The sequence below is a fragment of the Erinaceus europaeus genome, chromosome 15 (assembly GCF_950295315.1).
Source record: "Erinaceus europaeus chromosome 15, mEriEur2.1, whole genome shotgun sequence".
Lineage (NCBI taxonomy): Eukaryota > Metazoa > Chordata > Mammalia > Eulipotyphla > Erinaceidae > Erinaceus > Erinaceus europaeus.
In genome coordinates, this window is record NC_080176.1 from 37,939,663 (window position 1) to 37,965,262 (window position 25,600).

Consider the following 25,600-nt stretch of genomic DNA (forward strand, 5'->3'; position numbering starts at 1 on the left):
AGGTATGGGACAAAATCCAGGAAAGAAAAGTACTTTGAAATATTGGAGGAAGGATGAGAAACTGCACAGGGTCCTACAGGAGACTTAAGTAGGTAAATAAAAAGTCAAGTGAAAGGGGCTCGGCAGTAGTGCACATAGTGCGAACCACAAGAACCCACACAAGGATACAGGTTCAAGGCCCCGGCTCCCCACCTGCAGGGGGATCACTTCACTTCACAAGTGAAGCAGGTCTGCAGGTGTTTCTCCCCCCCCCCCCTTTTCCCTTCCTCTCTCGAATTTCTCTCTGTCCTATCCAACAACAATGTGGGGAAAAGGATGGCCGCCAGGAGCAGTGGATTCATAGTGTAAGCCTGGAGCCCTGGCGATTATAAGGTTGAAGAACCACACAAAGGCCAGGGGGCAGGAAAAATGGTGGCAAAGAGGTCGATGGGGAGAACTGGGGAGCGGGGAAAAGAGTTTATCTTTGATAAATGCCAATTTTCTGAGTAAGAAAAAAATTAACACTTTAGCAGGAGAAAGGTTGGCCAGATTTAAGGAAGTGGAAAAAAAAAAAAAGTAACAGGTAAGTAAAAATTTATTTTAACATTAAGAAGTGGTCCAGGAGACAACATAATGGTTATACACAAGTTTTTTCTACCTGATCCTCTGAGGTCTTAGGTTCAGTCCACGGCACCACCATAAGCCACAGTTAAGCAGTTCTCTGGTTAAAATAATTAATACAATTAAGAAGTGATCACTCAGCCAGTAGAGCATATACTTGATATGCAAGAACCTGGGTTTGAGTTTCCAGTACCCCATCACCATGAGCCATGGTAACTTTCTTTCCCTGTAATGACCCATCTGAACTCAAGGAACTGTGCAGGTATGAAGCCTAAACATTCCAAAAATAAGCAAGTAAAACAAGCAATGAAGGAAACAAGGTAAAGTTCACCCATACGGAAAAAAGAAAAGAAAAAAAAAAGAAGTGTTGCCCTATGCCTAATTTCTACAGGTATAAAATGTTATTTTTTAATCTGCAGTAATGATGAATGAACTCAAGATCTTTTTTAATATTTACTTATTTATTCCCTTTTGTTGCCCTTGTTTTATTGTTGTTGTTGTTGTTATTGATGTTGTTGTTGGATAGGACAGAGAGAAATGGAGAGAGGAGGGGAAGACAGAGAGGGGAAGAAAAAGATAGACACCTGCAGACCTGCTTCACAGCTTATGAAGCAACTCCCCTGCAGGTGGGGAGCCAGGGCTCGAACCAGGATCCTTACGCTGGTCCTTGCGCTTTGTGCCACCTGCGCGTAACCCATTGCGCTACCGCCGACTCCCTGGACTCAAGATCTTACACATGCATGATGCCACCTCTGAACATTCTGATGGGCCATTATTATTATTATTTATTTTTGCCTCCAGGCTTATGCTGGGGCTCAGTGCCTGCACTATGAATCCACTACTCCTAGAGGCCATTTTTCCCCCATTTTGTTGCCCTTGTTGTTGCTATTCTTACCATTGCTATTGTTGCCATTGCTGTCTTTACTGTTGGATAGGACAGAAAGAAATGGAGAGACGAGGGGAAGACAGAGGGGGAGAGAAAGACACCTGCATACCTGCTTCACCGCCTGTAAAGCAATTCCCACTGTAGGTGGGGAGCCTGGGGCTTAAACCGCGATCCTTACATGGGTCCTTGCACTTCGCGCCATCTGTGCTTAACCCCTGAGCCATTCATTATTTTTAAAGAGAGGAAATGAGACAGAGAAATGAGAAAAAAACCAGCACTACTGCACCATCCACGGTGCTTCCAGTATTTGGTGCCCACTGTCTTGCCACAACTCAAACCAAGTGTTCCCACCTGGTGAGATTTTTACCAGATAAGCTATTTCCCTGCTCCTCTTTTGTTTGGGGTATGTCAGAGATCAAAACCATGGCCTTGTTGCCAGGCTGGGAACACCTGGTAAGTGTACGTGTTACAGTGTGCAAGGACTTGGGTTCATGACCCCATCCTCACCTTTGGGAGGAGCTTTTGTGAGCAGTGAAGCAATGCTGCAGACACCTCTCTCTCTTTCCCTCTTCCATCCCAGTTTCTCTCTATCCATTAAATAAAATATTAAAACCATAACAAAACCGCAACCTATATAGGTGAGCTGTAGCATTATCTCATCCACTGTGATTAGTCTTTAAACAGGTGTCTGTTTTTAGAAAATTCTTGGAAGGAGTTATATCATCAAAATAGTGACATAGGTCCTTCTGACTTTGCTCCTCTTCAATAACAACTATTTAAGAACAAGGTATCATTCAAGAAGTCCTAAAGCACAAGAGTGGGACTGAAACACCTCCTTGAAGCTCACAAGATAAGAATAGATGATTTGAAGGGTAAGAGAGTATATCTTCATTGAATGCACTACCTCTCATACGTAGCACATTAGCACATGGTGAAATTTCTCCTGGGAGTCTAGTCACTCTGGTAGCAAAGGAACTGAGGTGGGAACAGAACCCTTTCCAATTGTTGTGGGATGCTCTATGGGAGCCCCATACACTGATCTCACACACTGCGGGGATTACTGGAGGAACCTGTAAGACTCAACACTGGGGACCAGGAAACTGATAAGTAGGAAGAGGCTTACCCAACAGCCAACACATTGAATCTTGGCAGAATGAGGTTCCACCTGCAGTGTCCCAGCAGTAATCTCAGAGACTTATTTTCAGACTGTCTGCCAGAGCACCTCTGATTCAGATCCTAAAACAAGTTTCATCTGCCCTAGTCTAGTCTGCCTCTCTGATCAGGAGGTGCTGAGTCACAGCCTCACCTGCCCTGTCTGGATAGCACCTTACAGCCCCTTCAGACTAGAACGGCTAATGACTAAGGAGTCATAACGGCTAATGACTAAGGCTGGACCAAGGAGTGGTCCAGCCCAGCAACGCTCCAGTCAAGAGAAGGGCAGGCAGAGTCTGAAGTTAGTAATGCTAGAAGCCCTCTTTGAACTGAAAATTCAAGGGATTGTGTCAGAGCTACGAGACAAAACCTCTACGTGTCAGAGCTGCTTTTCTTTTCTTTTTAAAAATATTTATTTATTTATTTATTTATTCCCTCTTGTTGCCCTTGTTTTATTGTAGTTTTTCTTGTTGTTGTTATTGATGTCATTGTTGTTGGATAGGGCAGAAAGAAATGGGAGAGAGAAGGGGAAGACAGAGAGGGGGAGAGAAAGATAGACATCTGCAAACCTACTTCACTGCTTGTGAAGTGACTCCCCAGCAGGTGGGGAGCCCCAGGCTGGAACCAGGATCCTGCTTTGCATCACATGCCCTTAACCCCCTGCACTACCATGGACTCCCCAGAGCTGCTTTTCTTACTGCATCCAGACAATGAATCAAATGTATGGCATAATTACTGAATATAGTCCTCAACATATCTAGTCAGAGAACTTAAGCAAAGCATGTTAAGTTACATATGCTGCACAACAGCCCTATAAACAGAGAACACAGCCTTTAACTTCCCCTCTCTGCAAAGCCAAGTCAGTGGTTTTACATGACTACAGAATTGAATGCATAATCAGGTCTGATGTGGATCCACAAACAATGAATTATAAAGGCTCTGGGTCCTGGCCTGCTGCACTGCCAGCACAGGCAAGTTATTTCGTAGCTTCATCTACTACTGAACATAGTAGTTTCAAGTCACAACCCTCTCCTAAGCTCGACCAGAAATTCAAGGCAATCAACAAGTCCATCCTGTAGTTTCATTTGGACAGAGAACTAATCCAGTTCTATCTAACTATTCTTAGGCAGCAACACAGCTCCTGAATCCTGATCTGCAGCTTGAGTGGTGAAGACCTGTCTCTGTCAGAACCAATCTATAAAGTCTAAAAGAGGAGTGTCACTACTCAAATGTGCAGATACAAATGTAAGGAACCATGGATCATGAGGAATTAGATAAAAAATGCTATCTTCAAAGGAAACTCTAAAGCTGCAGTAACTAACCCTAATGAAATAGAGTCCTATGAACTGTCAGAGAACGTATTCAAAATAACCCTCTTGGGAAGATTACAATAATGACAAGAACAATAAACTCAACCAATTTTGATATCACTAGAACTTTGGTAGTGGGTATAGAAAGGTATGTACATTACACTCCCAAAATTGTTACAGTATTGTAACCAGGAGTAAGGCAATAAAACCTGTTTAAAAATATGATTCTGGGGAGTCAGGTGGTAGCACAGCGGGTCAAGTGCACGTGGCACGAAGCGCAAGGACTGGTATAAGAATCCCAGTTCAAGCTCCTGGCTCCCTACCTGTAGGGGAGTCACTTCACAAGTGGTGAAGCAGGTCTGCAGATGTCTTTCTCTCCCTCTCTGTCTTTCCCTCCTCTCTCAATTTCTCTCTCTGTCCTATCTAACAATGATATCAATAAGAACTACAACAGCAATAAAAACAAAAGCAACAAAAAGGGAAAATAAGTATTTAAAAAAAATTTAAAAATACAAATATAATTCTGAGGGAGTCAGGCGGTAGCACAGCGGGTTAAGCACACATGGCACAAAGCACAAGGACTGGTGTAAGGATCCTGGTTCGAGCCCCAGGCTCCCCACCCGCAGGGGAGTCGCTTCACAAGCAGTGAAGCAGGTCTGCAGGTGTCTTATCTTCCTCTCCCTCTCTCTGTCTTCCCCTCCTCTTTCCATTTCTCTCTGTCCTATCAAACAACGACATCAATAACAACAACAATAAAACAACAAGGGCAACAAAAGGGAATAAATAAATAAATATTTAAAATATATATATATATATATATATAATTCTGGCACATAATAGACAATGGAACACTACTCTGCAATAAAAATTTAACAGAGGATTGTGTTATTTGAAACAGTATGAATAGAACTAGAGGTGATTATGCTTAGAGAAATAAGTGAGGCAATGAAGAGCAGATACCAGATGGTTTTGCACCTCTGTGAAATAGAGGTGACCAAAACGAATGAACTTGCACAAGTGCAGCATAACAATTTTTTAACATGTAGTCCCTTATATGGTTTTATGCAAAGGCAATGACAAGTTAAACAAGCATGGAAGAATCCAGGGAATATAGTTCTTACAATCCTTACTAGAGGATAAACCAGCTAAGAAGAAACCAAGGCACAAGATCTGGAGGTGAGTTTTGGATCCATTTAGCTGAAGAACTAATACTTAGACAAAACATTGTGATTGTAAAAGAGAACTAATGTTATGGACCATATATATGCTTTCATTCATGATAAAATCATTAAACAGCACCAGAGCATTTAGGGAAAACCACCACCACCCACAGACTATTACGATTTTTATAATGCTCTCAAATTTGATGACAATGATACACCAGTGTTTCCTCTGAATGAAAGATCCTTTGAAGCCATATGTTCCAAATCTGTCTTGTTAGGTTGTTTTGATTGGTTTTTCTACTGGCTGGTAGGCTGCTTAGTTGGTTTGTATCTAAAATAGACATGCCATGTGGGCAAGATTAAGAGACAACTCTTAATCTAGACATGTTCCTTTGGGAAGAATCTGGCAATCATTAAGTTAAAGATTATGAAAACTTCTGCAGTCATTCAAACTCTAGGAATTCTCAGTTTCTGCTTGCTACCTCATAGTGGTCTTTAGCTACCTGCTTTCCTTGGGATAATTATGGGTCTAAGCAATGAACCCAATTCATAGCATAACAATTATTTAATTTAAATTGGTTGCTAGGAACTAATTGAGATCAGTTCACAACGACCCGAACTGCCCCTGCGGCTACAGACAGACTATGACCCACATAGTCAATGACTGCCACCTCTCCAGATTCAAAGGAGGTCTCGAAACTTTACATCAGGCTCAACCTGATGCTGTTGACTGGCTACGGAAGAAGGGCAAACGCTAGAAGAAGAAGAAGTTCACAACATGCAAGTAAATCAGACATTATGTTACGATTCAGCCTACATGAGGTTACTAGAGTAAACAAACTTATGAGGACAAAGTAGGATGGTTACAAGGGCTGAACATGGAGGAGTGGTTTATTATTTCATGAGTACAGAGTTTCAGTTTGAAAAGAAGAAGTTCTCATGATGGTTGCACAACAGTGTAAATATACTTAATGTCACTCTGCAGAAGTCACAAAGTTAAGTTTTACATTATGAATAAAATTTCTCTTCTCTATCCTTCATCCTCTAAGTAGACTCTACAGGGAACAGTAGACTCCTACAGGCACTGAGGCCCAGTAGCAATGGTGGTAGCAGAAAAGAAAGTAGATTTTTAAAAATTCAACAGTGGCAGTCAAATTCATAACTATAGTTTTAAAGGTGAAGAAGCTAAAAACACAAAGGTAAGTTGCTACATGCAGGAGAGTGAACTACCACTGGAATATAAATATAGGACTTCTTATAACAACATTTGTGCTAAATCTCATACAATTCAATTCAGTCTCTAACATTAAAGACTGAAAAATCTATTAGGAGTGTGATACTGAGGAAGTATTCCTGTGGATTACTGTGTAATCCTCTCATTTTAAGAAGCCTATTTGCTAACTGAAAAGAGATATTAAAATAAAGCAAGTTAGGAGAACCAATTATAAAGTCTACTTTATAAAGCATCCACCTCTTTTAAAAATAGATTAAAAGTAAAATAACTTAATTTTTTTAATATTTATTTTATTTATTCCCTTTTGTTGCCCTTGTTGTTTTATTGTTGTAGTTATTATTGTTGTTGTCGTTTTGGATAGGACAGAGAGAAATGGAGAGAGGAGGGGAAGACAGAGAGGAGGAGAGAAAGATAGACACCTGCAGACCTGCTTCACTGCCTGTGAAGCGACTCCCCTGCAGGTGGGGAGCCGGGGTTCGAACCGGGATCCTTATGCTGGTCCTTGTGCTTTGCGCCACCTGCGCTTAACCCGCTGTGCTACAGCCCGACTCCCTATAACTTAATTTTTTATTTAGTAAACCCTTTTCTCTAACTTCTTCAACAAGACTTTATACAGGGGGTGGGGGGGGGGGGGTTGGGGACAGGCTGCAGTGCATCCGCAAGAGGGCACATGTCACCATGTGAACCCTGGACCTCACCTACAGGGAGGGAAGCTTCAGGACTGCTGCAGGAGTGTCTCCATCTCTTTCTGTTTCTCACCCTCTGTCAGAAAAAAAATAAAATAAAATAAAAAATGGCTTTGGAGACATGTAGACACTATGTCTCAGCGAAAACTCTTGCAGGGAAAAGGAAAAAAAAAAAGAGAGACTTTATGTCCTAGTATATAGCAACATATATATTATAGAGAATTGATTTTAATTGTAATGTGTCCTATTACAGTAAGTACCCATAAAAATATTTATATCAAATCATTAAGTTTATATTTCACTTATATTTTATATTATTTACATCTGCCATTTATATTATGTTCATCACATGTCCACACTGAGCTGGATGCCATACAGACTTATTAAGATAATAGTCCAATTTGCTGGATTTTTATCATTTGACCAGTAAGTGAAAACTTCTTAATTTTAACAAAATTGGGGAAAATTAAATCAACTTCAAGGCCTTGCTTTATGAAACTGTTTAAAATAATCTTGGTTTGTTATACATTTGTGCTTTAACAACTAAGAAGTAACCCTTAGAGGCACTCTCAATTTGAACCTCAACTTTCTAACACTCTAAAAACTATAAAAAAAAACCAAAACTGTTAGGACCCTTATAAGGGTTAAAAAAAAAAGTCTATACATGAGATTTATTCAATTTAAGGTAATCAAGAATACTCAAACAATCAAGATGACTGGTACTTTGGTAAAATTCATTAAATTTTAAACAAAATATCTGTCTCCCATTTTTATCTCATGTTTGAAAATCATCTTCCAAATAGAATCAGACTTGTGTGTACTAGCCAGCTAACCCTATTTATCCAGAAGTTTCACTTTAAAGGAAAACTTAAAAACAGTAGAGTAAAAATATGTGGCAACTTTCCATTGTCACGTGGTAGGAAAAGTGCAATTAAAGGTTCCTACTTGCCTGCAAATGAATACAAGAAATTAACTCAAAGTAAGAAACCTAGTAAATGCTCTTCTAGAAATATCAACTGCTGGGGAGATTGCAGTGGTTTATGCAACAGATTTGATAAGACTGCAGGGGGCCAGGTGATGAGAAGGACCTGGGTTCAAGCCCCTGGTCGTCACCTGCAGGGGGAAAGCTTCACAAGTGATGAAGCAGAGCTGTAGGTGTCTCCTTTCTTTCCCTCTCTCTATCTCTCCCTCTCCTCTCAATTTCTCTCTGTCTCTATCCAATAGTAAATAAATATTTTTTTAGTTTTTTACTTTCCCTTTTGTTGCCCTTGTTGTTTTTCATTGTTGTTATAGTTATTATTATAGTTGTTATTGATGTCGTTGTTGGATAGGACAGAGAGAAATGGAGAGAGGAGGGGAAGATTGAGAGGGGGAGAGAAAGATAGACACCTGCAGACCTGCTTCACCGCCTGTGAAGCGACTCCCCTATAGGTGGGAGCCGGGGGCTGGAACCAGGCTAATTATGCAGGTCCTTTTGCTTTGTGCTACCTGAGCTTAACCCACTGCACTACTGCCCAACTCCCAATAAATAATTTTTTTAAAGTTTTTATTTATAAAATGGAAACACTGAATTAAAATATTTTTTAAAATGAGATTACACAGTGGTTTATGCAACAGACTTCATACCTGAGACTGGGAGGCCTCATGTTCAAACCCTTGGCACCCCATAAGCCAGAGCTAGATAGAGCTCTGGACACATATACACCCCTACTTCTTATACTTGCTCACTTTATTATTGGGGGGGGGTCAGGTAAATGAAGAACAATCCTGTATTTCCAGGGATCAAGGACATTTTGGAATGTACTTATATGGCATGATAATCATTAACACAAACTATACAGTATATGAGAAACATGTATTTGTGAATTCTGGCATGAGCAGTACAAGCTTGTGTCAACACTGCAAACATTTGCCCTCTTTCTAGGAACTGGAATTTACTAGTTATTAGTAAAGTTCTGGTTACCAATAGACTGATAGAACCATTTTTTTGCCACTTCTCATGTGTACTTGTTATCTTATCCTCCTTTCTTCATGTTAAGCTAACTTCATATTCTATTAACTACCTTTCTCAGTAAATACATTATATGTGCATATATTGAAGAAAAGCTCGGTTTCTAGTTGAGATTTTAAAAAATGTTACACATCAATGTTTTTACGGTATTATACATTATGAATAAATATACAGACATCTCTGAGTAAAACAAAATGAGAAGGAAAAATTTAATTTATTGAGACAGTTCATCAGGTAGGGTGTGTGCCTTGCTATGCATGCAGCTCAGTTCAGGTTTCAGCCCGTGAGGCACCATGACACCACAGTAAATTCCAGTGGCACAGTGTCTCTCTTTTTGTGTAATCTTAATGAAAAAGTGGCCTAAAGTGGTGAAGACCAGATCACCCCCCCAAAAAAAAAAATCTGAGTAGACATTAGACTAATTTATCACTTAAAAGAAACTGGCTGTGCTTTCTTAGAACTAGTTGTTGGTTCTAAACAACTATCACTTCCTTTTGTTTTAGGACAGAAGTGGATAAGCTGTATTTTTATAGAAGTAACATCTGGCTCCTCTGAATCAGCAGGTGGTTAAATGCTGCCTGAATATCAAACTGCAAAACGGAACAGGCTCTAGCAACAAGAATTCACCACAAATTTCAGTTTACTAACAATAAGATATTTAGCAAGTGTCACCAGATAGATAAACTGAGCTTGGCAAGGCCCTGCATAAAGATACAACAGCTGTTTCAGATAAACCTACTTAATTTGCAATCACTTAGCAAATTCTGAATACCAGCTGCCCATCCTACAGGAGGGTTGCTGACAGAGAGGAAAGCAAAAGATAGTTAATATTTTAAAAAAAGGAATTTTACTGATAGTTACCTCTCTGGTTTTAGTTCAGAAGTGGGGAAAGCGATGAGTGGACATTTACGAGAGACCTTTACTTTACATTTTTCTGCTGGGGGGTTAAAAATGTCTATCCGATATGCTACAATTTTACTGTTAAAAGTAATGCTACAATTTTACTGTATGAAGTTATCAATGCTATCTATGTTAGCACTCAAGATAAAGTATTTTCATCATGCTGAGCAAAGCACTTAGGATATTTGAAACTCAGGGTCCAGGATGCATCAACCATAATCACAAGGCTGAAGTGTTCAGGGAAAACGCATCATATAGTGATAAAAGTTCATTTAATCATATTACCACCTGTCCTCAAAAGCCTAGCACATTTGTAGTACTCAAGCAGTCCTGTTTTAAATGAACTTAATACCACCCTGCCGGACAGTTCCACTTCACAATACTGTCTGCACAAAAGTGACAATTCTGCCAACTTTAAATTATCACCTCAATCTAGATAACCATTTTCAGTGCCACCTGACAATCACTAGGGCCAGAGGATGAACAAACTCTTTGTAAGATGCAGCTGCAACCTTTCACACCGTTTCTGAATCTCTGGATGCCCTTTCATGCTCATCCAAATGGCCAGGCTATACACAGTGAGCTTAGTCACATGAACAGTCTGTGACTTCCATTGTGAAGCAAATCCTCGCTAAGTCCCTAGAAAACTCAAACTGCACGCTGCAGATTCCGGCCTTTAGAAGTGCATGCCTGCGGCTCGCAGCATGTCGTCTAAAAGCAGCCAATGTCACTACCTCGCTCCTTTCCGCTGCTCCCTTCCTGGAAGCGCCGCGCAGAGAGGTCCTGGGTCAGCCGCGGGGCCCGGAGCCCCCCACCACGCCGCCCGGCCGCCCAGGGAGGTTCCCCCAACTCCAACACGACCACAGCCTCCAGACCAGACAAACCTCCCCGGACAGGGGGATCCCGCTCGCATGAAGACCACCCTTGGACTCCAGGCGTGGACTGCTGCCCCGAGACACTGACCTACGAGGCCCCCCAGCTCCCCGGGCCTGGGCCGCTGCCCACTCCAGCTCGCACTTCCCGAGGACTTGCAGTCCGAGGAACCACTGGCCCCGCGGACAGGGTCTCCCACCCCTCGGACTGGCCCCCACCCCCGCGGACAGGCCGGGTCTTGCAAGAGCACGCGCCCCAAGTCTTTGAGCAGGGCCTGAGCAGCACGTGACCTGCGCGCCCTGGCCCCGCCCCTACAAGCCCCGCCCCCAGCCCAGGCCAACTCGCACTAACGTCGTGGCCTAACCTCCAGGCCAGTTGCAAGCTTCTCTCCTGTCATTGCTTGGAACGGAGATTCTGCTCCTCCTTCATCAAAAAAGCATCCACCTCTGATGATATGGAAGTGGGAGGAGCCCACCCAAAGCAAGCATATATAAATAACGGATAAATGCTTCAGAATTTGTTATTGAGCAATATAAGTTCACCCGGATGTCCAGACTATTTTCCTTCTTTGATTGCGACTTGACTTCTGGGAACATAGTTGTCAGTGTAAATCAACTACATCTTTTTTCCTTTTCTTTTCACATGGTTATAAACTACAGGTGAGTGAGGCATGTTTAAAAAGAAAAGGATTAACAAAAATTTCCTTCACGTCCTCAACCTTATAAGAGTCCAATTCATCAGACTCACTCGATGTGACAGTTTGTGTTCTAATATAATTACAACTCCTTTTTTTTTTTTTTTTTTGCCTCCAGGGTTATTGCTGGGCCTCAGTACCTGCTCTACGAATCCACTGCTCCTGGAAGCAATTTTTCCCATTTTTGGTTGCCCTTGTTGTTACCCTTGTTGTCGTTATTATTGTTGTTGTCATTGCTATTGTTGTTGGATAGGACAGAGACAAATCTAGAGAGGAGGGGAAGACAGAGAGGGGGAGAGAAAGATAGACACCGGCTTCAATGCCTGTGAAGCGACTCCCCTGCAGGTGGGGAGCCCGAGGATCCTTATGCTGATCCTTGTACTTCTCAACATGTGCGCTGAACCTGCTGTGCTATCACCCGGCCCCATGTGCTTTCTTTAAATGGTGCTAAAGAACACCTGTGTGCTCCACTGCTGGATGGAGCATGATGGTGGTGATCCAGTCCTTTTGTATTTTGGGAGAAGCGGATAGAAACATGATTACTAAGCACAAAACACCACTCCCCTATCAATAGACTTGTCTCCTAGTAGCTCTCACGGGGTACAAAGAATCAAACTCTGGGTCTTATGTATGGAAGGTGCCCATTCAACTGCCAGGCCACCTCTTGGCAACTTTAAAGGTGATTTTTCTTTCAGGCAACTGACATCTAAAAACATATTGAGGGAGCTAGGCAGTGGTGCACTGGAACGAATGCACACGTTGCAATGGGCAAAGGTCTGGGTTCAAGCCCCCGGTTCCCACTTGTAGTGGGGAAAGCTCAAAAGTGGTGAAGCAGTGATGTTGGGACTATGTGTAAGCTTGATAGAGCTTAGGGAGAACTACCCCCATCCTTGGATGGAGGTCTGAGAAGATACCCTCTTGGTGAGTCTCTCTCAACCGAGGTGAGCAAAAGGCGGTAAACTCAGACTTAGTTCTTTCCTTCTTGACTCTCAGGCCCACAGAAATCCCAATATTTCTCCCCATTAACTGCAGGCCATATGGCTGCCTACTTTAAGATTCACTTACTAAATTCACCTTCTGATCACAGAAGAACACACCTTATCACACATTCCATCATACACCTCAGACCTCAGACAAGAGAAATTCCAAACTATATGGCCTTTTGATATCCATCTTCTCTCTGTCTCACCCTACTGGTTTAACCCCTAAGCTTCTCTCAAATACCTTTGGATAATTAAGTTGCTTGCGTCGTGGAGAATAACTGTCTTGTATCTCATCAATTCCTGTCATACCAGCCCACTACCATAAGGGCAAGCTGATCTTTAAGAAACCTGTAATTTCTGACATATTTCAATAATTCCCTTTGTTTGGTTTTCTATTTAACTCATGTTCACCTGCTAATAAACGAGTTCTGTGCACGCTGCAGTCTCCCTGGTGTCTTTACTCTAGAAAGAACTGGTCCGTTACCTTTCCCTGGAGATCACCCCGCCAGAGACCCCGAAACAGTGATGTAGATGTCTCTCTGTCTTGTTTTTTTTTTTTGCCTCCAGGGTTATTGCTGGGGTTTGTAGCCTGCACCACGAAACCACTCTTGGAGGCCATTTTTCCCTTTTTGCTGCCCTTGTTTTATCGTTGTGGTTATTATTGTTGTTATTGATGTCGTTATTGTTGGATAGGACAGAGAGAAATGGAGAGAGGAAGGGAAACCAGAGGGGGGAGTGAAAGATAGATACCTGGAGACCTGCTTCACTGCCTGTGAAGCAACCTCTCTGGTGGGGGCTCAAACCAGGATTCTTAGGCCTGTTCTTGCAGCTTTGTGACACATTAACCCACTGTGCTACCACCCAAACCCCCTCCCTTTCTTGTAACTATTTATTTATTTATTCCCTTTTGTTGCCCTTTTTTATTATTGTTGAAGTTATTATTGTTGTTGTCGTTGTTGGATAGGACAGAGAGATAAAGAGAGAGGAAGGGAAGACAGAGAGGGGGAGAGAAATACACCTTGTGGGCAGGGGTAGATAGCATAATGGTTATGCAAACAGACTCCCATGCCTGAAGCTCCAAAGTTCCAGGTTTAATCCCCTGCCCTACCATAAACCAGAGCTGAGCAGTGCTCTGGTTGAAAGAAAGAAAGAAAGAAAGAAAGAAAGAAAGAAAGAAAGAAAGAAAGAAAGGAAAGAAATACATCTTGCAGACCTGCTTCACTGCTTGTGAAGTGACTCCCCTTCAGGTGGGGAGCCCGGGAGCTTGAACAGAGATCCTTATGCCTGTCCTTGTGCTCTGCAACATGTGCGCTTAACCTGCTGCTACCGCCCCACTCCATCTATCTCCCTCTTCCCTCTCACGTTCTTTCTCTATCCAATAAATTAAACCAAACTAGCACATTACTTCAACTGCCAAATATGTAGTAACTAAGTTTTATTTGCCTGACAAAGGACAAACCTCATGGCCTTTTTGTTTTCTTTCACCACCAGTCTTATCACTGGGGCTCAGTGTCTGCACAACTCTACCACTCCCAATCCTAGTGGTCTTTTTTTTTTTTTTCCCTTTTTCGTTTTAGATAGTGAGAGATAGAAAGGAAGAGATAGTAAAATAGAAGACCAAACAGCACAGTCCCACTCTACCACTTGTGCATCTCCCTCCCTCAGGGCCCCGTGGTAGCCAGGGCTCAGACCCAGGCCCAGGCCCTCTTGCATATTGACATAGTCGACACTATCAGGTGAGCCACCTCCTGGGCCTTCAGGTCTTATTTAAGGACACTGAATTATCTTCAGAGCCAAAATGATAAATGACTTTTGAAGTTATTTTCCACATCTGTCCTACAAAACAGGTGCAGTTCTAGAACAGCAAAGCAATGACTACATTGCCCCCACTCATTCCATATTGTACTTGGCGAAATAGTTGGCGGAAGCAGTAAAACCTCTGAAAATATTATTATCTCCACATACTTTTCTGAGCTTATGAGCAGACAGTTATTTTTCTTTTAACTTTCCAGATACAGCTGGTGAAAGGAGTTTTGTCCTCCCGATCTGCGACAGCATATGTAAGCAGAAATAGAAACAGGAGCTCTAGGTGGGTGGAAAGGGGATTGGGTGGTAAACAAACCTTGGCTGTGCCTGAATCGAAAGAAAGGTTAACTAGGTAGCAATAGAGCACAGTGCACTTCTTGGGAATTGGCCACTGCCTTGGACAGGCTGAATTTTCTTAGAATGTGTCTTTACTTCAGAAATTGGAGGAGTCCTTGAGTCTTTCCTACTGTTCCCTCTCAACCCCCAGCCCTCCAAGCAGTTCCTTCAGATAAGAGTACCCGGCACTGTGTCCATTCAGCTTTGGTTTAAGCCTGAAGCATCCCGGAATAAGCATTCAGAGTTGCATGTTTTCAGAACTCTCCTTCAGTGCCAGCGTAACTTTGAAGTGCTACAGGATCATATGGCAAGCTAATTAAACCCTATGAAGGAGGATTTTATGGACTGAAACTTTGGGAAAGACTTTGGGTAATTACTGCCTGGAATGTTGAAAAGTAGGTCAGGTGTCATCAAGCAAATCTAGATAAATGTTGAGTTGGGGAAATTAACCATTCCCTACACCTACACGTTAAGTACTTCATAGTTATTACCTACAGGCCATGAATGCTATGAGGTCATGGGAGAGGGCTGTCTCAAAAACTGAGAGGCAGAGTTGTAATTCGATGGTAAAGCACAGCCTTGCATGTCTGAGACCCTGGACTCAGCCCCTAGACTCCCCCTTTCCCCAGCCCCCATCCAGCACTCCAAATCCAGTGTTTTGTCCTTTGTGTGTTACAGTTACTTTACATGTTGACCCAGAGACTTCTGGAGGCTGGCTAAGGAGGAGCAGCCAAGCTTTACTCTCCCTGGTCAACTAGGAATGAGAATCACCTGAACATTCAGCAAAATCTGACCAGAATTTCTTCAGAAACTCACCAAGCCACGGTGAGTACAGACACATGTGGCTCCTGGACAGAAAAGGAAGGAGAGAGACATTCCCAGAACTAAAAGGCCTTACCAGGGATGGCTTGCTGGCACCAGACTGGGAGCATGGCCGCTGAGGCACACCACTTTGGAATCTGAGTTAAAGCAACAACTTTTTTAAAAAGGAGGAGGAGGAGGAGGGAGAGGAAGAAAAGAAAGAAAGAAAAAATAAAGGCAGTGAAGCCACAGGTGGGTATAGTCATGTGTGGCTTGTGGATGTAAAGGGGGTGAGGGAGTGATTCCCAAGACTAAAATCTGTGCTCAGGGATGGCTGGCACCAGACTGGGAGCCTGGCTGCTAGGCACACCACTTCCAGGTCCAAGTTTAAGCAGAAAAAAAAAAAACTGTTAAATAGAAAATAATCACCTATAAATTAAAAAATTTACAACTGTGACTTCTTAAGTTTCCATTGCTGTTGCCACACAGAGGCTAGAAAAGCAGCAGGAAGACCCTATGACATCAAGGACACAGATTGGCCTGGCTACTCAGGATAAAATCTCCCCTCCCCTACCAAGGTATATAAACAAAAAAATCAAACACCTTAGCCACAGCACCTCCTGCTGGCACAACAACACTAAATGAGGAAACTGAGAAATACACAGACAGCAATAGCAGACTCCAAATGACCAGACAGGCACAGAACTAGAATAAATGACAGAGTTCTAAAAACTATTATAAAAGCAATTCAAGAAACTAAATTTAAGATTCAAGAACTCAGTGATCATCTTACCAAAAAATTACAAAGTACAGAAAACAAACAAACAACATCAAAAAATAACCTCCCAGCAGAACTTTAGGGCCTAAAAGACACTCTGAATGCAGTTCAGGTTGAGGTAAGTGGCCTTGGAAGTAGACCTAATCAGTTGGAGGAAAGAATATCAACACCAGAAGACACAACCACCACACTCTGTGAATTTAGAACTCTTGGAGAAAAAAGGGTTAGGCAAAAGGAAACACTTCTCTACAAAACAGAAAACTCCATCAGAAAGATGAATAATCAGAGTTATTAGGATCTCTGAGGAAGAAGAGAGGGAGAGAGGAGTAGAGAACATATTCAAAGAAATTTTAGCAGAATATTTTCCATACTTGAGTAATGTTCAAAATATAGAATTTCAAGAAGGCACACCTGAATTCTTGAATCCAAAATGGCACATCATTGTTAAACTATCCAAAACAAGGGATAAGAACAAATTATTGCAGGCTGCCAGAGAAAGGAAGAGAGAAAGAAAGAGAGAGAGAGAAAGGGAGAGAGAGAGAGGGAGAGAGAGAGAGAAAGAATGTCACATACAGATGCACAACCATCAGGTTTTCATCATATTTCTCATCATAAAGCCTAGAGGCAAGGTGGGAGAGGAATGGCATATTCAAAGTATTAAAAGATAAGAATTGCCACCCACAAATTCTGTATCCTGCTAAATTATCTTTCAGATATGAAGAAGAAATGAAGTTCTGTTCAAACATTCAGAAACTGAACTAAGTTGCCACTACCGAACCTGCCTTTCAAGAATTGCTTAGAGTCCCACATGAAAAGAAGCATAAGAATTCCAATTTTAAATGAGCTTATCAGTATTAGATTAGAACCAAGAAAACAACAACAACAACAGGGGAAAACAGACACAGGAAAGGGGAGAGAAAAATAGTTCAACAAAACACAGTTCAAAGTTTGTGAACCAAGGCCAACTTAAAAAAAGACTCCTTTAGATATTGTAAATATAGCACAAAGACAAAGAGGAAGCATATACACAATAGGAAAAACCAGTATAGAAAACCATTCACAGTGGTCCAGGAGATGGTGCAGTGGATAAAACATTGGACTCTGAAGCATGAAATCCCAAGTTCAATCCCCAGCAGCACATATACCAGAGTGATGTCTGATTCTTATTCTCTCTCTCCACCTATCATTCTTCATTAATAAATAAGTAAAATCTTTAAGAAAGAAAGAATACCACCATCCACATAAAACAACAGAAATAAACATGAAAAGAGTCAACAAGAACATAAAACCACCTTGAGACAAAAGCCAGGATAGCTATGAGCAAACCATTTTTGTCAGTAATCACTCTAAATATGAATAGTTTAAATTCTGCAGTCAAAAGATTCAGGGTGGCTGAATGGATTAAAAAGCAAGGCCCATCTACTCTGTGTCTAGGAAAGATGCATTCAGTAAAAAAAGACAAACAGAAGCTCAGGGTGTCAGGGTGGAAAAAGGTATTCCAAGCCTATAATGCAAGCAAATGGATAGGAACAGCTATTCTAATATTAGATAAATTAAACTTTCAGACAAAGAAAGTGAAAAGAGACAGACGTGAACACTACATATGAGTCAGAGGATCAGTCCAATAGGAAGATATAGTCATCATAAATATATATGATCCCAATATGTGTACACCCAAATATATATATATTACTTATTGACCTTAAGGGAGAGATCAACAGCAGCATGTATTAGTTGGAGGCCTCAACACTTCACTCACAACAAGAGACAGATCATCATGACAAAAAATCAACATGGAAATGATTTCCTTAAGTGAAGTCATAGATGTGTTGAACCAAACAGATATATACAGAACCTTTCATCCTCTCCTCCCACAAGAGTATACATTGTTTTCAAGTGCCCATGGAACATCCCTCAAGGATAAACCATGTATTGGAACGAAAAGACAGCCTTAATAAATATGTGAATATTAAAATAATAAAACATATCCTTTCTTACCATGAGACTATGAGGTTAGAAATGAGCCATAAAAAGAAGAAAAGAAATACACCCAAACTATGGAGGTTGAACAATATACTTCTGACTATACCTGGGTCCTGAAGAAATCAAAAGAGAACTAAAAAATTACTTGGGTAGCAATGAAAACTAAGAGACCAACTACCAGAACCTGTGGAATGCAGCAAAAGCTGTCCTAAAAGGGAAGTTTACAGCAATATAGGCCCATATTAACAAGTAGCAAAAGAAACCCACCACCGAAACAAAGAGATCCCTTACAGAATGGGAGAAGATCTTTACATGCCATTCGTCAGTTAAGAAGCTAAAATATATGAAGAGCTCATCAAATTCAGCAACAAGAAAACAAATGCCCCATCCAAAAATGGGGAGAGGAGATGAGCAGAATGTTCACCACAGAAGAGATCCAAAAGGCCAACAAAAAATATGAAAAAGTATTCCAAGTCATTGATTGTCAGAGAAATCCAAATAAGGACAAGGATAAGGTATCACTTCACTCCTGTGAGAATATCATACATCAGAAAAGACAGCAGCAACAAATGCTGGAGAGTATGGGGACAAAGGAACCCTCCTACACTGCTGGTGGGAATGTCAATTGGTGCAACTCCTGTGGAGAGCAGTCTGGAGAACTCTCAAAAGGCTAGAAGTGGACCTTCCCTATAATCCCACAATTCCTCTCCTGGGGCCATATCCTAAAAAACTAAACATATTCACCCAAAACTATTTGTGTACACCTATGTTCATAGCAGCACAATTTGTAATAGTCAAAACCTGGAAGCAAGTCAGGTATCCAACAACAGATGAATGGCTGAGCAAGTTGTGGTCTATATACACAATGGGATACAATTCAGCCATTAAAAATGATGAATTCGCCTTTTTCATTTCATCTTGGATGGAGCTTTAAGAAATCATGTTAAGTGAGCTAAATCAGAAAGAGAAGGATGAATAAGTGTTGATCTCACTCATAGACAGAAGTTGAAAAATACTACCATGACACCAACCGGCCTTCCCAGGGCAGACAACCTAACCAATACATTCTGAAACTCCACCTTCCCAGAGCCCCTACCTCACAAATCGACCTGTCAATACCCATGTCCAGCAGAGAAACAATTACAGAAGCCAGATAGCCAACCTTCTGTGCCCCATAAAGATCTTTGGTCCATACCCCCAGAGGTGTAAAGAATCAAGGAGCTTCCAGTAGAGAGAATAGGCACACTGGTGGTGGGAGCTGTGTGAATTGTGCCCCTCTAATCCCATAATCTTGTCTATCATTATTAAAAAACTAACAAAGAGAGAAAGAGAGAGAGAGAGTACCTGGAAAATAAGAAAACACAAAGCAGAACTTAGACTGGATTTGATGTATTGCACCAAAGTGAAAAGATTCTGGGGCTGGGAGTGGTAAGGAAGGTTCAAGTCCTGGAACATGATGGCAGAGGAGGACCTAGAGGGGCTTGAATTATTATGTGGAAAGCTGAGAAATGTTATCTATGTACAAACTACTGTATTTTACTGTTGACTGTAAACCATTAATCCCCTCAATAAAAGGGAAAAAAAAAACAGCAGTCACAATGGAGCCAACTAGAAAAGGAGCAACAAAGAGATCTAAAAGTCAGCAGGAAATTAAAGTAAAAGTGTGTAGTGGTCTATAGTGACTCAAAAAGTACAGCATGTAAGTAGAAAGGTTTAAAAAAGACACCATAGGGGGTCGGGCGGTAACGCAGCTGGTTAAGCACAGGTGGCACAAAGAGCAAGGACCTGCATAAGGATCCTGGTTCGAGGCCCTGGCTCCCCACCTGCAGGGAAGTCGCTTCACAGGCAGAGAAGCAGATCTGCAGGTGTCTATCTTTCTCTCCCCCTCTCTCCATTTCTCTCTTGTTCTATCCAACAACAAATGACATCAACAATAATAACAATAACCACAACAAGGGCAACAAAAGGGGAAAAAAAAAAGCCTCCAGGAGCCTTGGATTCATGGTGCAGGCACCCAGTCTGCAATAACCCTGGAGGCAAAAAAAAAAAAAAAAGACATCATAAAGTACTTTATCAGATATTTTCTAATTAGACTTAGATACCCTCCTTACCTACTTCCTACTTCACTTCCCTCAATCACTCTAATTCTAACCCTATCAGATAAAGTAAGGACTACAAAAGCTGGACAAGGGCAAAAGACCCCTACACTTTAATGATGGCCCCTTCAGTCATTACAGGGCCATGCCATCATCCGGGGCCCTAGTCAGGGAATTCTGAAATTCCCACATAGATATGATGGGTCTAGACCTCTAAAACATCCCTCTCTCTACCATCACTGGTCATCTCCATCAGAAACAACATCATAAGGCCCTCTGTGGGCCTCCGCAGGACCTTTCCTTCAATATAGAACAACAATAGAAACTCCCCACCAGGGAGCCTGAGTCAACATACTCTGCCACTTGAGGGAGACTGGTCCTGAAATGAAGCAGCCTAAATGCCCATTGACAGATGACTGACTAAAGAAGTTATGGGACATAAATCCCATGGAATACTACCCTGCGATCTAAAAAGATGATATTGTGTCCTTTGGGACAAAGTGGATGAAACTGGGAGTGATTATGCTTAGCTAAATAAGTAAAGAGATAAAAAGAATTAGCAGATGGTTTCACTCATATGTGGAATCCAGAAATCTAATTTACATGAACTTGCCAAAAAAATTCAAATAGTACTTGATAACTGAGATAAGTGAGTTGGAATATTTTCAGATATAAAGTTACATTTTAATCTAAGCTTAGTTATATCCCTATATCTTTCTTGACAAAAATATGGCATATAGCTGTCTATAGTATGCAGATTTTCTTCAAGAAAATGATTAGTTTTGTTGATTAGTCTTCACACAAAAGTTTATAAAGGCCATCTGTTCTGTAGAATGTTTCAGTTGAAAGCAACTATCACAGACACCGTGTAACTTAAACAAAAAGAAAAGGCATTGCATTGTAGTAGGGAAAATGGCTAAAAATCTGGCTTAGCAAGAGCTGGACCAGGGCATTTCCAAAAATGAAGTAGGAGGATTTAATAGTTTTTTTCCCAATTATTTTTACTTTACCCCACTCACTTGTTTTTCTACACATGAGAAAAAGGGAGAGAGAGAGAGAAAAATGATAGTGCTTTTTTCAAATATAGAGCAGGGCACAACCACACAATACTACCTTCTATAGGGCAGGCAGCTTTATACATACATAAACACACACACACACACACACACACACACACACACACACACACTCACTCCTGATGTGGAGTCATTACCATAGAGGAAAAAAACAGAATGTTTAATTTCCCTTTCCCAGGCCATTCTTTCAAAAGTTTAATGATATGTTAATCGAGATGGGCCAAAAAGAAAAGGACAAATACCAGATGGTCTTGGGAAGGTAGCACAGCAGGGAGAGCAGAAAATCCAGATGCTCTCACAGGTCAAGTTTAAGAAGCCAGATCAGAAAGGGAAAACACAAAGTGAAACTTGGACTGATTGTAGTGTATTGCACCTGAGCAAGAGATGGGGCCAACTTGACGATAAAGCCTTCTCACTCCTGTTTTCAGTCAGGGTAAATACAGAGAGGCATTAGAGGGAAGTGAAGACAGAGAGAAAACAGAAGCCAAGAAGGAGAGTAACACAGATGGTGTTGAGGAAAGAAAGAAGGAGAAAGAGGATGAGAGCCTCAAGTGAAACACTGAAAAAGGGAGCAGGGGGAGGGTTCCTGTTGAGAGATCACCACCTGCTGATCATAGCTGTAACGTCAACATTTCAGAGGAGCATGTGACCATTTACTTACTGCTCTTGATACCTTAGTGCTGCTCTATTTCATGAACTCAGAAAAGATTAGCCTTCTTCCTATTGTCTCATAATTCTAGTCTCTAGTAGGCCACCCTGCCTTTCTTTTCAATAACCACATTTTCCTCCAAGATTTCCACTATTCTTTGCTATTCTAAATCTTCAAAAACACACCTCTTTTCTAGAACCCATCTAATGTCCATCGTCTATTCCTGAGTCACCTGTCAACATTTCCTACAGCCAGTCCAAAATGCCCTACCCTCTGTGAATTAACGTAAGTGATATTAGTTCAATCACTGAAGTCACATAGCTCAAGTGAGAGGGTTTGACAGGTGAGTTGGGTATATAACTCAAACCATAGACTCTTAGACTTGGAAAAGTTGTCAGAAGTAATTGAGAAAGAGCCCCAATCTCAAAGAAGACTCCATTCAAATTTTTATATTTTTACTAGTGATTTGACAAGGTGTCACACAAGTATAGGGTTTCAGGTGTGTGCCTTCACACCCATGCACAGTGGCAGTGTGTCACAACACTGTCTACCAAGCTTCTGTATCTCTCCCTCCCCGGCTGCCATAGTTCTCACAAGTCCAAGAGATGGTTTTGCTACCTTTCTTCTTCTGAGAGTCCATTTATTTTAGTCATCTGTAGTTCACAGATGAGCAAAACCAACCAGTAGCTGTCTTTCACCTCTTCAGTCATTTCATTTAGCACAATTACTTCCAGTTCCATCCATTTTGTTGCAAATGATACAATCTCATCTTTTTTGCTCAGTCACATTCTGAAGAGATATTTCTCCAGTCAGAGGTAGAAAGCCTCCTAGATTGGTAGATTACTGCTTCACAGTCAAATTCAAACTCCCACTCCCTCAAATCATTTCTGTTAGAAGACCCTCAGATGGAGGCAAATGCTGGCTCCACACACCTCTCACCTGTCAGTTTTCAACAGAAACTCAACAGAATATGTTGAGTGAAGTCCCCTCTCATAGGCTGCTCATCTAAAAACTTACTGACAAGTATAGCATGTACTGCCTTGTTGGATAGTATGCCAGCTCCCCCTGGCTTCTGCTTAACCATATGCCTATATAGGGATAGATTTAATCCCATTCAAAGCTTTGGTCTATTTACATAAATCACTTTTACATTTACATAAAGCACTCCAGGGCATTGGTGGTTCAGTGATAGGATTCTTGCCTGCTCTGCCCTCTCCTTGTCACACTCTGATTTTCACCAGTCACTTTTCTCTCCACCCTCTCTATGTCACATCCTGTTTCCACCCTACTTGGCAAGTATATATAAAGACAGCATTGTGAGTTTTAGGGTACCTTGAGTTTAGCTTAGCTCGTCTTAGATTGTGCTGCGTCCTGCATGAATAAAGAGATACTGCCTACAGCTCAACCATGAGACCCTGGTCGTCTGTTACCCGCCCGTGAAGCCAGCCCGTTGAAAACAACATAACCCGGCGAAAACAACATTGCCTTGATTTATATTTATTTATTTATTTATTTATTTATTTAGTCACATAGTTCTTTTCTTCCTTATTGCCACTGGGGCTGTGTGTTTTGTGTTTGTTTACACAACAAATCCATTGCTCCTGGTGACTTTTTTTTTTTTAAGCAGATACAGAAAGAAATTAAGTAGGCAGAGAGGGAGAGAAAAAGAGAGACACTCTCAGCACTGCTCCACCCCTTGTGACAGCCTCTCCACCGCAGGTGTAGACGAGGCCTTGAAATCAGGACCGTCTGCATGATGATGTGTGTGCTGTACTGGGTATGTCAACACGAGGCCCAAGTTTCCCTTCCTAGGTTTTCATTCCAGCTGTTTCATATTCCAGCTGGTGAAGGCATTCTCATACTTGGTTTGTAATTCTCTCTCTTAAAAGTTCAACATCCAGAATTAAGAAAACAAGATGTGTAGAAACATCTTAGTTGATACTATAGTAATAGAATACCAACTTTCTATGGACTTTAATTTTTTTTTTTTTGGCCTCCAGAGTTATTGCCGGGGCTCGGTGCCTACACCACAAATCCATTGCTGCTGGAGGCTATTTTTTCCCTTCTGTTGCCGTTGTTGTTTTTTCACTGTGGTTACTATTATTATTGTTATCGATGTCATTGTTGTTGGATAGGACAGAGAGAAATGGAGAGAGGAGGGGAAGACAGAAAGGGTGAGAGAAAGACAGACACCTGCAGACTTGCTTCACTGTCTGTGAAGAGACCCTCCTGCAGGTGGGGAGCCGGGGGCTCGAACCGGGATCCTTACACCAGTCCTTGCGCTTTGCGCCAAATGCGCTTAACCAGCTGTGCTACCACCTAACCCCCCAGACGTTACTTTAAAAAAAAAAAAAAAGTTTCCTCCACGATTCTATCATTCCTGGCAGATTCCTTTTGGACAGAGAGAAGCAGGGAGAGAGGGAGAGAGAGATGACAGAGAGAGACAGAGAAAGAAAAAGAGAATGGAAACACCACCATAGCACTGCCCTACCACTTATGAAGCGTCCCTTGTTCAATGTGCTAGCAGGTAGTGCTGGATCCAGAACTTGAATCCTTCAGCATAACAAAGTGTACACTTCATTGGATCAACTTTCTCTAGGACTCATCACCTATGGATCTTTTATTCTGTATCTTATCTCTGACTTCTCTACTGCCCTCTGCTGGTAGCTAGTTTTTTTCTCAGCTAACAGATTGGAGAGAGAAAAAAAGCTATGGGTAGTGGGGGGGAAAGAATGTAGGGGAAAAAAGTTATCGACTTATACACTAATTCTTGGATTCATGAGATATATAAGCTAATCTAGGAGGCAAGTATATAATGAAAACTATTAAGAAACGACTAGCTATCCTGACACCTGAAAGGGGACTCTGAAGGCCTTATAAAGGATAGATTAGGGGGTCAGGTGGTGGCAAGCCTGGTTGGGTGCACATGTAATGCTCAGGAATCCAGGTTTGAACTCCTGGTCTCCACATGCAAGGGGAAAGCTTTGTGATTGGTGAAGCAGTGTGGCAGGTGTCTCTCTGTCTCTCTCCCTTCTGTATCACCCCCTTCCTTCTTGATTTCTGGCTGTCTTTACCCAATAAATAAATAAATAATAAAAACAGAGTTGTTTCAAAAAAAGCCTAGATTGGTATCTTCTCTTTCCACAGGGTATTAATCCTTGCTCCACTAGCCTAGACTAGGTGAGGGGAACACAACAGATTTAACTGAAGATGTAAAAGTGTAGAGTCAGGTGGTGGTATACCTGGTTGAGTGCTCATGTTATCCAGCACAGTGACCTGGGTTCAAGTCCCCTGTTCCCACCTGCAGAGAAGTAGAGCTGCAGGTGTTTCTCTTTCCTTCTACATTTCCCATTCACCTCTCAATTTCCCTGTCTATGAAATAAAAAATAATTTAAAAACTTTAAAAATACTATACTAGTATCTGTGAGAACTAGGATAAAACATTTAAAAATAGCAGTATTTTAAACATTTTATTCGTGATTTAATACTGATTTACAAAATTACCTGTCAACAGGGGCATAATTCCATACCGTTCTCACCACCAGAGTTCTGAATACCTAATCCCTTTATTGTGAGTTACAGC

At 41.5% G+C, this 25,600-nt stretch overlaps 1 protein-coding gene across 2 annotated transcripts in view; it reads right to left on the reverse strand.

Annotated features, from left to right (window-relative positions):
- OSBPL1A (oxysterol binding protein like 1A) overlaps positions 1 to 25,374 on the reverse strand; it is a 251,514-nt gene extending 226,140 nt beyond the window's left edge. The window contains exon 1 of one of the 2 annotated variants that reach the window (XM_060173612.1): positions 25,260 to 25,374. The gene's annotated coding sequence lies outside the window, so the exon portion shown is untranslated. Of the gene's footprint in view, positions 1 to 10,905; positions 11,074 to 25,259 lie in introns of those variants that run through there. The other variant, XM_060173611.1, reaches the window with a different exon arrangement.
- Between the last annotated feature and the right edge of the window lie 226 nt (positions 25,375 to 25,600).